The following is a 12726-nucleotide window of genomic DNA, read 5'->3' as shown; positions in this document are numbered from 1 at the left end:
AACTGATGCCTACAGTATATCTATTTTTCCTCCACTGTGAGTGTAAGATATACTACCTTACCCTTCAATGATCTGACCAGCTCTTTTGAAGGATTGCCCATTTTAGTGCTTAGTTGAATAATTGTCATCAAAGATGATGATTTTCTCAAACAAATTTAGATAACTAATTTTTTGGATGTGGTTCAACCATCCAGGATGCACCCAGAGAAAAAACTTGTTTGAGTCCACTTTCGTAAGGCACAAATGACACCATGCCATTTGGCTCTCCAGCTGCATTCTATGTCTGGAAAGTAAGTGTGTGATTAGAGAAGACTAAATTGAATCCATTTCAGGATTAAACATAGTCTGATTATTTTAGCTGATTATGATATGATAGATTGTACATTAGCCAAAACATGATCAAACCATTTATGCTTTCCTCAGTAAGACTCTGCAATTTCATTATCATATTTCACCAAGATTTTCTGACCTGGTTCCCAAATATTAACTGTTTTCTGTATCACATTCAGTAAGCACGTTGGCATATTCAAACATATTTTTTTAAAATCTGCAGTGTGGTTTTTTTAAGCTTGGAGGAATCTTTCTAGATAAGGATGGCCATATTGGGTCAGACCAATGGTGCATGTAGCCCAGTATCCTGCCTCTAACAGGAGCCAGAACCAGATGTTTCCGCGGGAATGAGCAGAACAGGGTAATTTTGAGTGATCTGTCATCCAGTCCCATTTTCTGGCAGTTGGAGATTTAGGGTTGTGTCCCTGACCATTTTGGCTAATAGCCATTTAAGAACATAAACTAGGAATCCAAAGGAACAGCTCTTTAGTCTGGGAGTCAGGTAGACTCTGGAGACATGTTCAATCTGTTCTTATAATGCCCTAATCAGTAGTATGCGAGTAGTATGCAACACCCAACTCTTTATTGTATGCTTCTAACACCTTATTTTCTGCTATGTAGCTCTCTATGCCTGTAGTGACCTCCTGATCCCACTTCACAAATCCATCATCTTCTCCTCATTCAGATCTCTTCTAATGACTCACTCCTTCTGGGGCACCTACAAGTTGTGAGATGATGATATATACAATGCTAATAATAATAATAGAATGAAACCTTACATTACAATCTTCTATGAATTTTCCATTGTGACCTCTCCTTTCCATGGGTCTTTCATGTTTTAAGCTCTTCAGAGCAGAGACTTCATATATTTTTGTATTTTACACTGTGCTGAAGGCACCATACACACTAAGGACCGGATAGATCTAGTGCTCATTGAGGTTAATGGGGAGACTTCCATTGAGTTAGTGGACATTGGATTGGATCCTAACCAAATAAACCATAGTAGTTAACTAGACCATTAGGCAGATTTATGGCTTATTTGTGTCAATGGCATGATGCAGAGGAACCATAACGTACAGATCACCGTTACAACTAAGATTGTGTGACTGAGTGAACCAGGTGCTTTAAAAGTGACTACTCCACTATTAATCTAATTCAACTTAATATTTTAAATGTTCTGTATTTGTATATAGGGAAAAAAAGACACCAAACTATTTAAGCTCATCAAAGTTTGACTAAAGCCCCCCTTCATCTCACTGGTACTCTTTAAAAACTCCATCTTTCCACCCATCCATGGAATCCCCTCCCAGTCTGGGATTCCTATTAATTGTTTGTTTGGATTACATTAATGCCTACAGATCCCAGCTCAGTGTTGTGCAAACAGAGTACTGATGCTAGAGGGGTGTAAATTGTAGTGCTCACTAGTGTTGCACACTGACTGGCCTGTGTGGACTCCGCTGGCATGCACTAAAAATTCGTAATACACATTAATATAGTCCCGTTTCAGACAGTACTGCAATAACATGCACCAGGGAACTTTTAGTGCATGCCAGCAAGGTCTGCATGGTCCAGTGAGAGCACAGAGCTCTATGCACTCTAGAATTTATACTTCTACTGTACTGTATAGACAAGCCCTAAGAGATGGTGCCTCCCGCAAAGAGTTTATAATCTAAATGGTCATGGTAGCCAACTATGGAGGGGAAATATAACATACAAAGAGAATGAACAATGTGATGGTTTGCAAACACTGTTAAGTCCAAAAAGTTTATTTTGCTTCTTCCCCCCCGCACTTTATTGTGGGTAGGGTTTTATTGGGAGCCTACTAGGTATTCAGAAAGACTAAAGAAAAGACTGTACATTGAAGGGAGGGTAGTAAGAGAAAAAGGAGGGGATAGATGGAATGAATCCCCTTAATTTTCTAAAAAAGAAAAGGAGTACTTGTGGCACCTTAGAGACTAACCAATTTATTTGAGCATGAGCTTTCGTGAGCTACAGCTCACTTCATCAGATGCATACCGTGGAAACTGCAGCAGACTTTATATATACACAGAGAATATGAAACAATACCTCCTCCCACCCCACTGTCCTGCTAGTAATAGCTTATCTAAAGTAATCTTCAGGTTAGGCCATTTCCAGCACAAATCCAGGTTTTCTCACCCTCCACCCCCCCACACAAATTCACTCTCCTGCTGGTGATAGCCCATCCAAAGTGACAACTCTTTACACAATGTGCATGATAATGAAGTTAGGCCATTTCCTGCACAAATCCAGGTTCTCTCACTCCCTCACCCCCCTCCAAAAACCCACCCCCATACACACACAAACTCACTCTCCTGCTGGCAATAGCTCATCCAAACTGACCACTCTCCAAGTTTAAATCCAAGTTAAACCAGAACATCTGGGGGGGGGGGGTAGGAAAAAACAAGAGGAAATAGGCTACCTTGCATAATGACTTAGCCACTCCCAGTCTCTATTTAAGCCTAAATTAATAGTATCCAATTTGCAAATGAATTCCAATTCAGCAGTTTCTCGCTGGAGTCTGGATTTGAAGTTTTTTTGTTTTAAGATAGCGACCTTCCTGTCTGTGATTGCGTGACCAGAGAGATTGAAGTGTTCTCCGACTGGTTTAAGAATGTTATAATTCTTGACATCTGATTTGTGTCCATTTATTCTTTTACGTAGAGACTGTCCAGTTTGACCAATGTACATGGCAGAGGGGAATTGCTGGCACATGATGGCATAAATCACATTGGTGGATGTGCAGGTGAACGAGCCTCTGATAGTGTGGCTGATGTTATTAGGCCCTGTGATGGTGTCCCCTGAATAGATATGTGGGCACAATTGGCAACGGGCTTTGTTGCAAGGATAAGTTCCTGGGTTAGTGGTTCTGTTGTGTGGTATGTGGTTGTTGGTGAGTATTTGCTTCAGGTTGCGGGGCTGTCTGTAGGCAAGGACTGGCCTGTCTCCCAAGATTTCTGAGAGTGTTGGGTCATCCTTTAGGATAGGTTGTAGATCCTTAATAATGCGTTGGAGGGGTTTTAGTTGGGGGCTGAAGGTGACGGCTAGTGGCGTTCTGTTATTTTCTTTGTTAGGCCTGACCTGTAGTAGGTAACTTCTGGGAACTCTTCTGGCTCTATCAATCTGTTTCTTTACTTCCGCAGGTGGGTATTGTAGTTGTAAGAAAGCTTGACAGAGATCTTGTAGGTGTTTGTCTCTGTCTGAGGGGTTGGAGCAAATGCATCTCTGTGCCAATTCACAAGACTCTTCTGGATAATTTTATCAGTGATCTGGAAGAAAATATAAAATCATTACTGGTCAAATTTGCAGATGATCCACAGATTGGTGGGGTGGTAAATGATGATGGGTACAGGCCACTTATCGAAACCAATCTGGGTCACTTGATAAAGGGAGGGGGCTCATTTGAACAACATACATCTTTAATATGGCCAAATGCACATATTTAGGAGCAAACAATGTAGGTCATAGTTATAGAGGACCATATCCTAGAAAGAAGTGACCCTGAAAAGGATTTAGGAGTTCTAGTACATAATCGTGGACTTGGTTGATTCTCTATCATTTGCAGTCTTTAGGTCAAGGATGGATATCTTTCTAAAACATATACCATAGTCCAAACATAAGTTGTGGGCTTGATGCAGACATTGGCCTGTGTTATACAGGAGGTCAGACTTGACCATACTAATGTCTTCTGACTTAAAAATCTATGAACCAATGTACAATTATCCAGTTCAGTTCTACGTCATCTAGCATTCCCTAAGGCAGGGACCATATTCTGAATCACATAACCAACTACTATGGCAGTTTTGTCAGGCCTACTTAATCTCTTATCTCTCTGTGTGTGGTTTTTATGCCATGCCCATTGCTATGGGACATGAGCATAAAGAACATTTTATATTAATCCTCTCTGAATAGACACACCTTGCATAGATCTCCTTTTGTCTGTATTCTCAGTTGTTCGTTCAGAGGCTTTACTTGCCTTCAGGTAAGCTGGTGCATCGAAATCTTGTATGCTCTGGCAGTTGTGTGGTCAGCTGGATTCTGGATTGCACTGAGACGTCCCAGAGCATGCCTCATCATGACAAATCTCTTGACCTGTGATAACTATTCCACTACGATTACTCTTCAGTTCTTATTTTCAATTGTACTTATTGCTTTTTTTTTTTTAAATCTGTGCTTTCTTAAATGCTTCATTAAAGATTGCTCCTGATTTTTCTTTTGTTCTTGAATGTACGGACAGAAATTCAGGAGATGTCCGATAATTCCCCCCTTTACTTTGCTACTTTTGCTGAATCCTTGATTAATAGATCTTAGTTGCTATTCCTTCACATTTATATTATTGTGCTCTCATTATCACTCTACTTTGAAATCCCTTTGATCTTTTCAATGTGTTTACCATAACACCTTTTGTTTTTTCCCTTGAAATCTACCCACTTTATTTGGACCTCATTCAGTGTCTCAAAAGAGAGACATTGCAGAAATAGAACAGGTCCACAGAAAGGCAGGTAATATGATCAGAGGCATACCGGTGAGACTGCTTTCAGACAAGAAGGACCAAATTCCTCCCTGTTACATCCATCCCACCACATCAACCTCAGTGTGGTTGCTTGGTGGAAATGAACAGCATTTGGGCAATCTATACTGGCCAACATTTTAAGGGGACAGAGGGTGTTGGACCTCCAACTCCTTCAGTTACCTTTGAAAATGTTTGCCCTTGAAAAGGAGCAAATTGAATGCCTTACAGATATCTAAGTATACTATGTGAACAATATTACGTTTACCAAACGTATCTCTTTTAAAAAGAAGATATTGGGATCTAATAAAGAATTCCCCTAGATTGGCTGCAACACTCCTGATTATACTTTCCCACAGGACAAAGGGGCATGGGTTGAAATGTATAAGGTAACTGATTTAAAACAGATATGTCAATGCATTTTACACAATTTAATTAATCTTTAGAACTCATTGCTGCAGAATATTGAGACAAACAGACATGTGGCAAAATTTGAAAAGGCGCTGAACAATACCTTACATCATGCATAATTCCTTTTCAATTTGTTTTTGTTCATGCAGTAAAGTAATTCTCAATAGAAAGGTGGTAGAAATAGTTTTAAAGGATTAAATTCATGCATGCTTATATATGGATTACAGCCACCTCAGCTGTTACCACTGGTCAGAATAAAATTAAGAGCTATCAAACCACATGGTTTAGAGTAAAAGGTAGTCATCAGCAGAGGTCAGAATGAAATTTCCCTTCATTTTATAGTATTACACAATTAGAAACATGGTGGTAAAGTTAAGTTCTTCCTCTAAGGCCATCTAATTTTACTCAGAGTTGATAGGATTGATCATTGTTAGTTCCAGTAAGGCATTCTCTATCTTCATAATCTTTGATGTTCCATAGAAATTGTTGTGGAGTTGGTCTTCTTTCTATCTGAATGTACCTTTGGGTTTAGAATAGAAAAAGCGGGTTTAAAAACCAAGTAATTTTGAATATGATTCTTGTCTGCTTTTCACCTTTATGTAGTCATTTGTACCTGTACAAGGATGATGCAAAATGCTACCAAATCCGTTTGCACTATTTTGTGTGAGTGGAAATGATTGCACAAGGTGCAAGGCAGTGGAGAATGAGGTCTGTCATTTCCAAATAACCTAGCATGTTATCTTCTAGAATTTCTTCCGAAAGCCATAATTCATACAGCCTTGGCTCTCCTGATTTTCACTTCCATGATGATTTCCTAGTAAGCTGTCTGCCAGTTTTCCCAAGGAAAAAAATAAAAGGTTTAAACCATTGCATTGCTTCTTTATTTTTAGCACAGGAAAGGTCAGAACAGCAATAATTCAGCCACCAAAGGGTTTGTAACACATTGTGAGAATAAATCTCTAGTTTATATTGAGAGTTATGGTGGAGCCTGCTGTAACACAGAATTATACCCCTGTGGACCTGCTGCAGTAAAATGGGAAAAACTTCGTATTCACAAACTGAAGGCATGGCCTAATGTCCACAGACATCAATAGGACTCTTTCCATTGGCTTAAATGAGTATTGGCTCGAGCCCCCAGTGCCTTACTTGTACTGTTTCCTAGCAATGATCTAATTTATTCATCACAGTATATGAAACAGGAATAAAGTGATTGAATTTGGTTGCAAAGACAGCTGTTAGGCAGGGGACACATACACATAATAGATTTCTGAAGACAAAAATTGAATCAAGCAAAGTGCAGTAACAAGGATAGTACAGTGGTCATGTCGATCCCGTTATTTATTTTTTGCTGCTAAGCTAAGTTTACAGAGGTTCTTTGTACAGCAGCCCATGAGCCTTCTGTTGTTTGCCTTGGTGAATGATCACCGTGGGAGCACTAGATAAACCCCCATGCCCTGATGTCTCCCTCTTAGATTTTGCTCTGTTATACTAGTGTCGATCTGGAGTAACTCCTTTGGCTTCAGTGGAGTCATTGCCTTGATGGTGGGGTAACTGAGGTCCCTCTTCAGGATATCACTTCAGCATGTGCTTAAATAAACATTTTCTTAACTTCCAGCACATATTTAAGTGCTTTTCCTGAATAGGAATGCTGTCCTGATTTGAGGCTTGAGAGCAGATGTAATATAGCTAAGTCTCTCAGGAAAAAGCCATCAGAAAATTGGAAATACTTGAATGTGAGTGTGGCAGGTGATGCTTCCTTGACCTCCCACTATTCACTCTCCCTCTAGACCCCTTTAATCGCTGGTTATAAAAGTAATGCTCTTCTCCTGTGGCTTTTAGTAACCCTTTCCTCTTTCGAAATTCACAGATAAACTGCATGAAACAGCAGCACTCTGAATAAGCAGCAAGTCAAATTAAACATGATCTATATTTCAAGAACTTACCTTATGAATAGGTTAACACAAAATCAGCAAGCTTATCTCTTGGTGAAATACCAAAACAACAAACATTTGGTGCTCAAGTGTTCTCTATAATTTTGAGCTGTTTCGCATGATTACATATCCAGTTTAAAGCAGCAATTTCCCATGTAATTGGGTTGATTTGGAGTCTCACATAAGACACTGTTTATTAGGGTGTCATTAATAGTGAAGACTGTCAGGGTTTTCATCATAAACCTGTTTTTAGGTGTTTATAGCCCTGTGATGATTCTGGTCTTAGAGGGAATTCAAAACACTTTCAACAGAGCATGCAGCCTAATAGCTTAGGAACAGCACATGCCAAATGGGTAGACTCCAGAAATATAGTGTTAAAAACAATGAAATCATTCTGTTGGGAACACTCTTCTAACTGAAAGGAAAATCGACCATTAACTATTTAAATTTTGAGGGAACAGTGAACAATGCAAATATGCAAAACTGGCTAGTGGGATGCTCCCCTCACACTGAGGGGCCTAACCCCTACCTTAATGATTGCATGTCTCAGATATCTCGTCAGTCAGCTCCTTGGGTATTCTAGGATGTATTTCGTCAGGCCCCGGTGACTTGAAGGCATTTAACTTGTCTAAGTTATTTTTAACTTGTTCTTTCCCTATTTTAGCCTCTGATCCTACCACATTGTCACTGGCATTCACTATGTTAGATGTCCAGTTGCTACTAACCTTTCTGGTGAAAACCAAAACCAAAATGTAATTAACACTTCTGCCAGGTCCACATTTTCTGTTATTGCTTTCCCCCACTTATTGACTAATGGACCTTCCCTGTCCTTGGTCTTCCTCTTGCTTCTAATGTATTTGTAGAATGTTTTCTTTTTACCCTTTATGTCTCTGGCTAGTGTAATTTTGTTTTGTGCCATGGCCTTTCTTATTTTGTCCCTACATACTTGTGTTTATTTTTTTTTTTTAATATTCATCCTTTGTCATTTGACCCAGCTTCCACTTTTTATCAACCTCCAAAACACACAGCAGCCTTTGGATCAGGAAGTCAAAAAAGTGTGTTCACAGCCATTTTGCACAGTCCTCCCTGAAACAGCACTGGTGACAAACTGCCAATTCTATGCATCTAGCTCATTGTATACAGCAAATTGAGATCAACATGAAAATTGCTTTTGTTTTGGGTTTTTTTGGTGAATCAAAAAGTAAAAAATATTTGGGGTCAAATTAAATGTTTTTATAGCAGTTAGGTCACAGTAATCCATTCCGGGTTTTGGTTTTTGATTGGAAAGTATGGTTAGCTAGAAACAGCAAATCTGCAGCGTGTTCTGTGAACTACAGGATTAAACCAATGTAAACCTATCTACAGCTTCTGTGTGATTCATTCCAGAAGCTCCTAATTAGTTAGGACACAACATCTTCTATTTCAGGCAACCTGTCATGTAAGTCTCTGTTCATCAATTTATCATCTTCCATCTATTGGAAGACTGTTCCAGAGCCTCACTCCTCTGATGGTTAGTAACCTTCTATTTTCCAGCCTCAATTTATGCATCACTAGATTATCTCCATTTGTTCTTGTACCAACATTGTCCTTTACTTTAAATATCTCTTCTGCCTCCCTTGTGTTTACCCCGATCTATTTATAGAGCACAATCCTATCTCCTTTTAGTCTTCTTTTTGCTAGGCTAAACAAGCCAAGATATTTTAGTCTCCTTTCATAAGATAGGCCCTCCACTCCCCTGATCGTATTAGCTACTCTCTGCACCTGTTCCAATGTAAGTTCATTTTACTTGAACACAGGTGACCAGAATCGTATGCAGTATTCCAGATGATGCCTTACCAGAACCTTGTACAATGGCATTAACACTTTCCTATCTCTTCAAAGCATTCTTGCTATGTGTTTTCTGGGCTGGTCTTTCCTATTTCTGGATAGGTTTCAGAGTAGCAGCCGTGTTAGTCTGTATTCACAAAAAGAAAAGGAGTACTTGTGGCACCTTGGAGACTAACCAATTTATTTGAGTATAAGCTTTCGTGAGCTACAGCTCACTTCATCAGATGCATCCTATGAAGTGAGCTGTAGCTCACGAAAGCTTATGCTCAAATAAATTGGTTAGTCTCTAAGGTGCCTCTATATTTCTGGATAGTTTTCAAGAGGTGCCACTTTTTTGGCTGACACCAGTTTCTCATCCCATGAATCTCTCCATTCCCATATTAGACACTCCAAGCAGCACACATCTACTAAAATGTGCCATTGCAAACATGCTTATTTACTTATATTTAGTTTATTCATATGATCAATTAATTATAAGTATTCAAAAATCCAGTGCTACTTGTGTTAATGTAACCCATGCACCTGTTGCTGTTCCTTTGAACTGTAGTAGTCAGACTTTGGAGTAGCTGTCCACTGACTCCAGCTAGTAAATAAAAGTAAATGCACATAAATGAAAGAAAAAGATTCACAAACACTTGGAGCATGCTCAGCAAAGTATCACCAAGAGTGGGGACCAATTCCATTCCTAAATAAAAAGAGAAAAAGGTGCCAAACTTTTCAGTTAGCTCAGCCAGACCCAGAGGGAGACAGCCATGCCAGAAGGAGTGTGAATATCTCTGCCATGAGAACTGATGCTCACAGGCCTGCTTTTATTAATTGCAGCAAGATGATAACCCCAAGGAGAAGCATACCAGCCTATTCAAAGAACTAGGTGCTTGCTGCTTGTTCAGCTCAGGGCAGCATGGTGATATTAATGCTAAATCAGTGGCACATACTTTAAATGCATAGGATTTGTAGTAGTACCTTTTGATACTGAATACATTTGTACGTTTGATATTTTTGTTTGCATAGTATTTCCTGTACTGAGGTAGTAAGTCTGTATATAGACTTATGAGGAGTCTTAGTTAACCCTCAAAATGTCCTCTTGTAAATTTAAAGATTTTTTTTAAAAGTCTGAGCAGGCTTACTACATTTCAAACTGGAGCAACTCAGGGTACGGGATTCCATGACTGTTGACATTTGCATATTTATCTTGTGTTTATTATCCAGAGGTAGGAATTCCACTGTCAGAACAGACTGAACCCGCTCACTATTCCTGCAGTGAAATGGAATTATAGTGGGTATTTGTGTAATTAAAGTTTAGTGGGTAACAAAGTTTAAAAATTATGGCACCCAAACAGGGACAGCACTATCCTGTGGTTGAAGACTGTAATTGTTAATTGAATTTCCTGGAGTTGCCTAAAAGGAATTTAGACTGTATATTTTGTGACCAAGGAACTTTACAAGCTTTATCAGCTTGATCCAGACCACTCAATTGGATTGAGGGGACTTACCCTACTATTACAGATGAGGAATTGACCCATGCTTTGAGCAAGTATGGGGCAGTAACCATTAGGGAAAGAATGTGAACAATTTAAACTGTACAGTAAATGGAATGTGACTCCCCTTAAATTGAATGAAAATTCCCATAGTACTCCTGGTGACAGGTATCCAAAAAACAGCTCTTTAGCAGGAAGAGCGATTCTAGAGGATAGAGCAATTACTAGTAACCAGACAGGTAATGCTTCACTTCCATATTCTTCAGACCAATATTCTTTTTGAAAGAAGTGTACATTGTCCTCCCCAGACATTCAAACGTATCCTACTCCCACATTCACTATTTCAGAAGGGGTACATAAATCGATAGTTTTTACTACATGTTTTACTATGTAGGGTGTTGCCTCCTACCATCAGACATCCTACAAACTGAAGAATTTATCAGGTGTTCCCCACAACCCAGTGGGGAGATAGATTTTGATACCTGAAAGCTGTTAGTACAACAGCTATTAGATCATGAATTGTCTTACAAGGGAAGAAAAAAAGTTAATAGAAAGCTTGTTATCTCCACCCTTGAATGGAACTTTCAATGGTGGGAAATCTGCTACTGCAGAAGAATGTTTGACAGATGGAACAGAAGTATGGCTCTGTTAAAGCAGGGATGAATTGTATGCACAAATCCTAGCAACCTTTTAAAGTCCATGGAAAAATCCTCTAAGTATTTGGAAAGATTAAACAGTTGTTGGAGAAAGGTAATGGAGCAGAAGACGGATACCAGAAAACCCTAATGTACAGCTGTCATAAATATAAAGGGAAGGGTAAACACCTTTAAATCCCTCCTGGCCAGAGGAAAACCCCTTTCACCTGTAAAGGGTTAAGAAGCTAAGACAACCTCGCTGGCACCTGACCAAAATGACCAATGAGGAGACAAGATACTTTCAAAGCTGGGTGGGAACAAAGGGTTCTCTGTCTGGGTGTTGCTTTTGCCAGGACCAGACCAGGAATTCAGGTCAGAACTTCTGTAAAGAGTTAATACGCAGTCTAGTTCGATATGCGTTAGATTCTGTTTTGTTTAAATGGCTGATAAAATAAGTTGTGCTGAATGGAATGTATATTCCTGTTTTTGTATCTTTTTGTAACTTAAGGTTTAGCCTAGAGGGATTCTCTGTGTTTTGAATCTGATTACCCTGTAAGGTATTTACCATCCTGATTTTACAGAGGTGATTCTTTTACTTCAATTAAAATTCTTTTTAAGAACCTGATTGTTTTATCATTGTTCTTAAGATCCAAGGGTTTGGGCCTGGGTTCACCTATACAAATTGGTGAGGATTTTTATCAAGCCTTCCCCAGGAAAGGGGGTGTAGGCCTTGGGGGGAAAGACGTTTCCAAGTGGGCTCTTTCCCTGTTATATTTATTATTGCTGCCACCACCAAGCATCTAAAGTCCAGGGACAAAAAGTAAAATAGTTTGTACCTTGAGGAAGTTTTAACCTAAGCTGGTAAAAATAAGCTTAGGGAGTTTTTTCATGCAGGTCCCCACATCTATACCCTAGCGTTCAGAGTGGGGAAGGAACCTTGACAACAGCCAATGAAACAATTTCTTCATGGATGTTGGCATGAGTCTTTGATTACACAGCTCCATCTGAGAGGCCATTTGGATATTACTGCTGTTTCCAAAATGTCATATTCTTAACTGCTGTACAAAATCCACCAATCTGAAGAAGAGAAAGAAGTGAAAGAGCAAAGAAGGCTTAAGTAACTAAGAAAACCACAGTCTAACCTTAGCAGCTCATGTCATATCCAAAAGCTGAGTGTAGCTCATGTTAGGCTGCAGGAGAGTCAAGAAAGATGAAAAACCATGTTCAACTTAAGAAGCCATAGCTAAGTTAATGGAAGGACCTGCCACTCTGAAGCAGCACCCACCAAACCCCGACAGATCTCTGAAATTTCAGAAGACACCCCAGGTGCTGAGGAATCCATTGCAAACAATTCATGGTTCTTCTGTTAAAACTGTGGTAAGGAGGATCATTCCAGTACTACATGCACTGAGCCACTCAACGCTGAATTAGTACAAAAGAAGTTAGTTTCTAGAAGAGGGCTACTCCCACTGCACAAAGCTCCAAAGTCTTAGATGCCAACTAGAATTGTAAGATTGGAGCTAAGATTGAAGGGGTGACCAACAAGACAACCAAATGGAAGGAGGTGCTAAGTGAACTGATGGGAG

The sequence above is a fragment of the Eretmochelys imbricata genome, chromosome 1 (genome assembly GCF_965152235.1).
Source record: "Eretmochelys imbricata isolate rEreImb1 chromosome 1, rEreImb1.hap1, whole genome shotgun sequence".
Classification (NCBI taxonomy): Eukaryota; Metazoa; Chordata; order Testudines; family Cheloniidae; genus Eretmochelys; species Eretmochelys imbricata.
The sequence above is the reverse complement of the archived record's forward strand: the minus strand, read 5'-3'. Positions refer to the sequence as shown.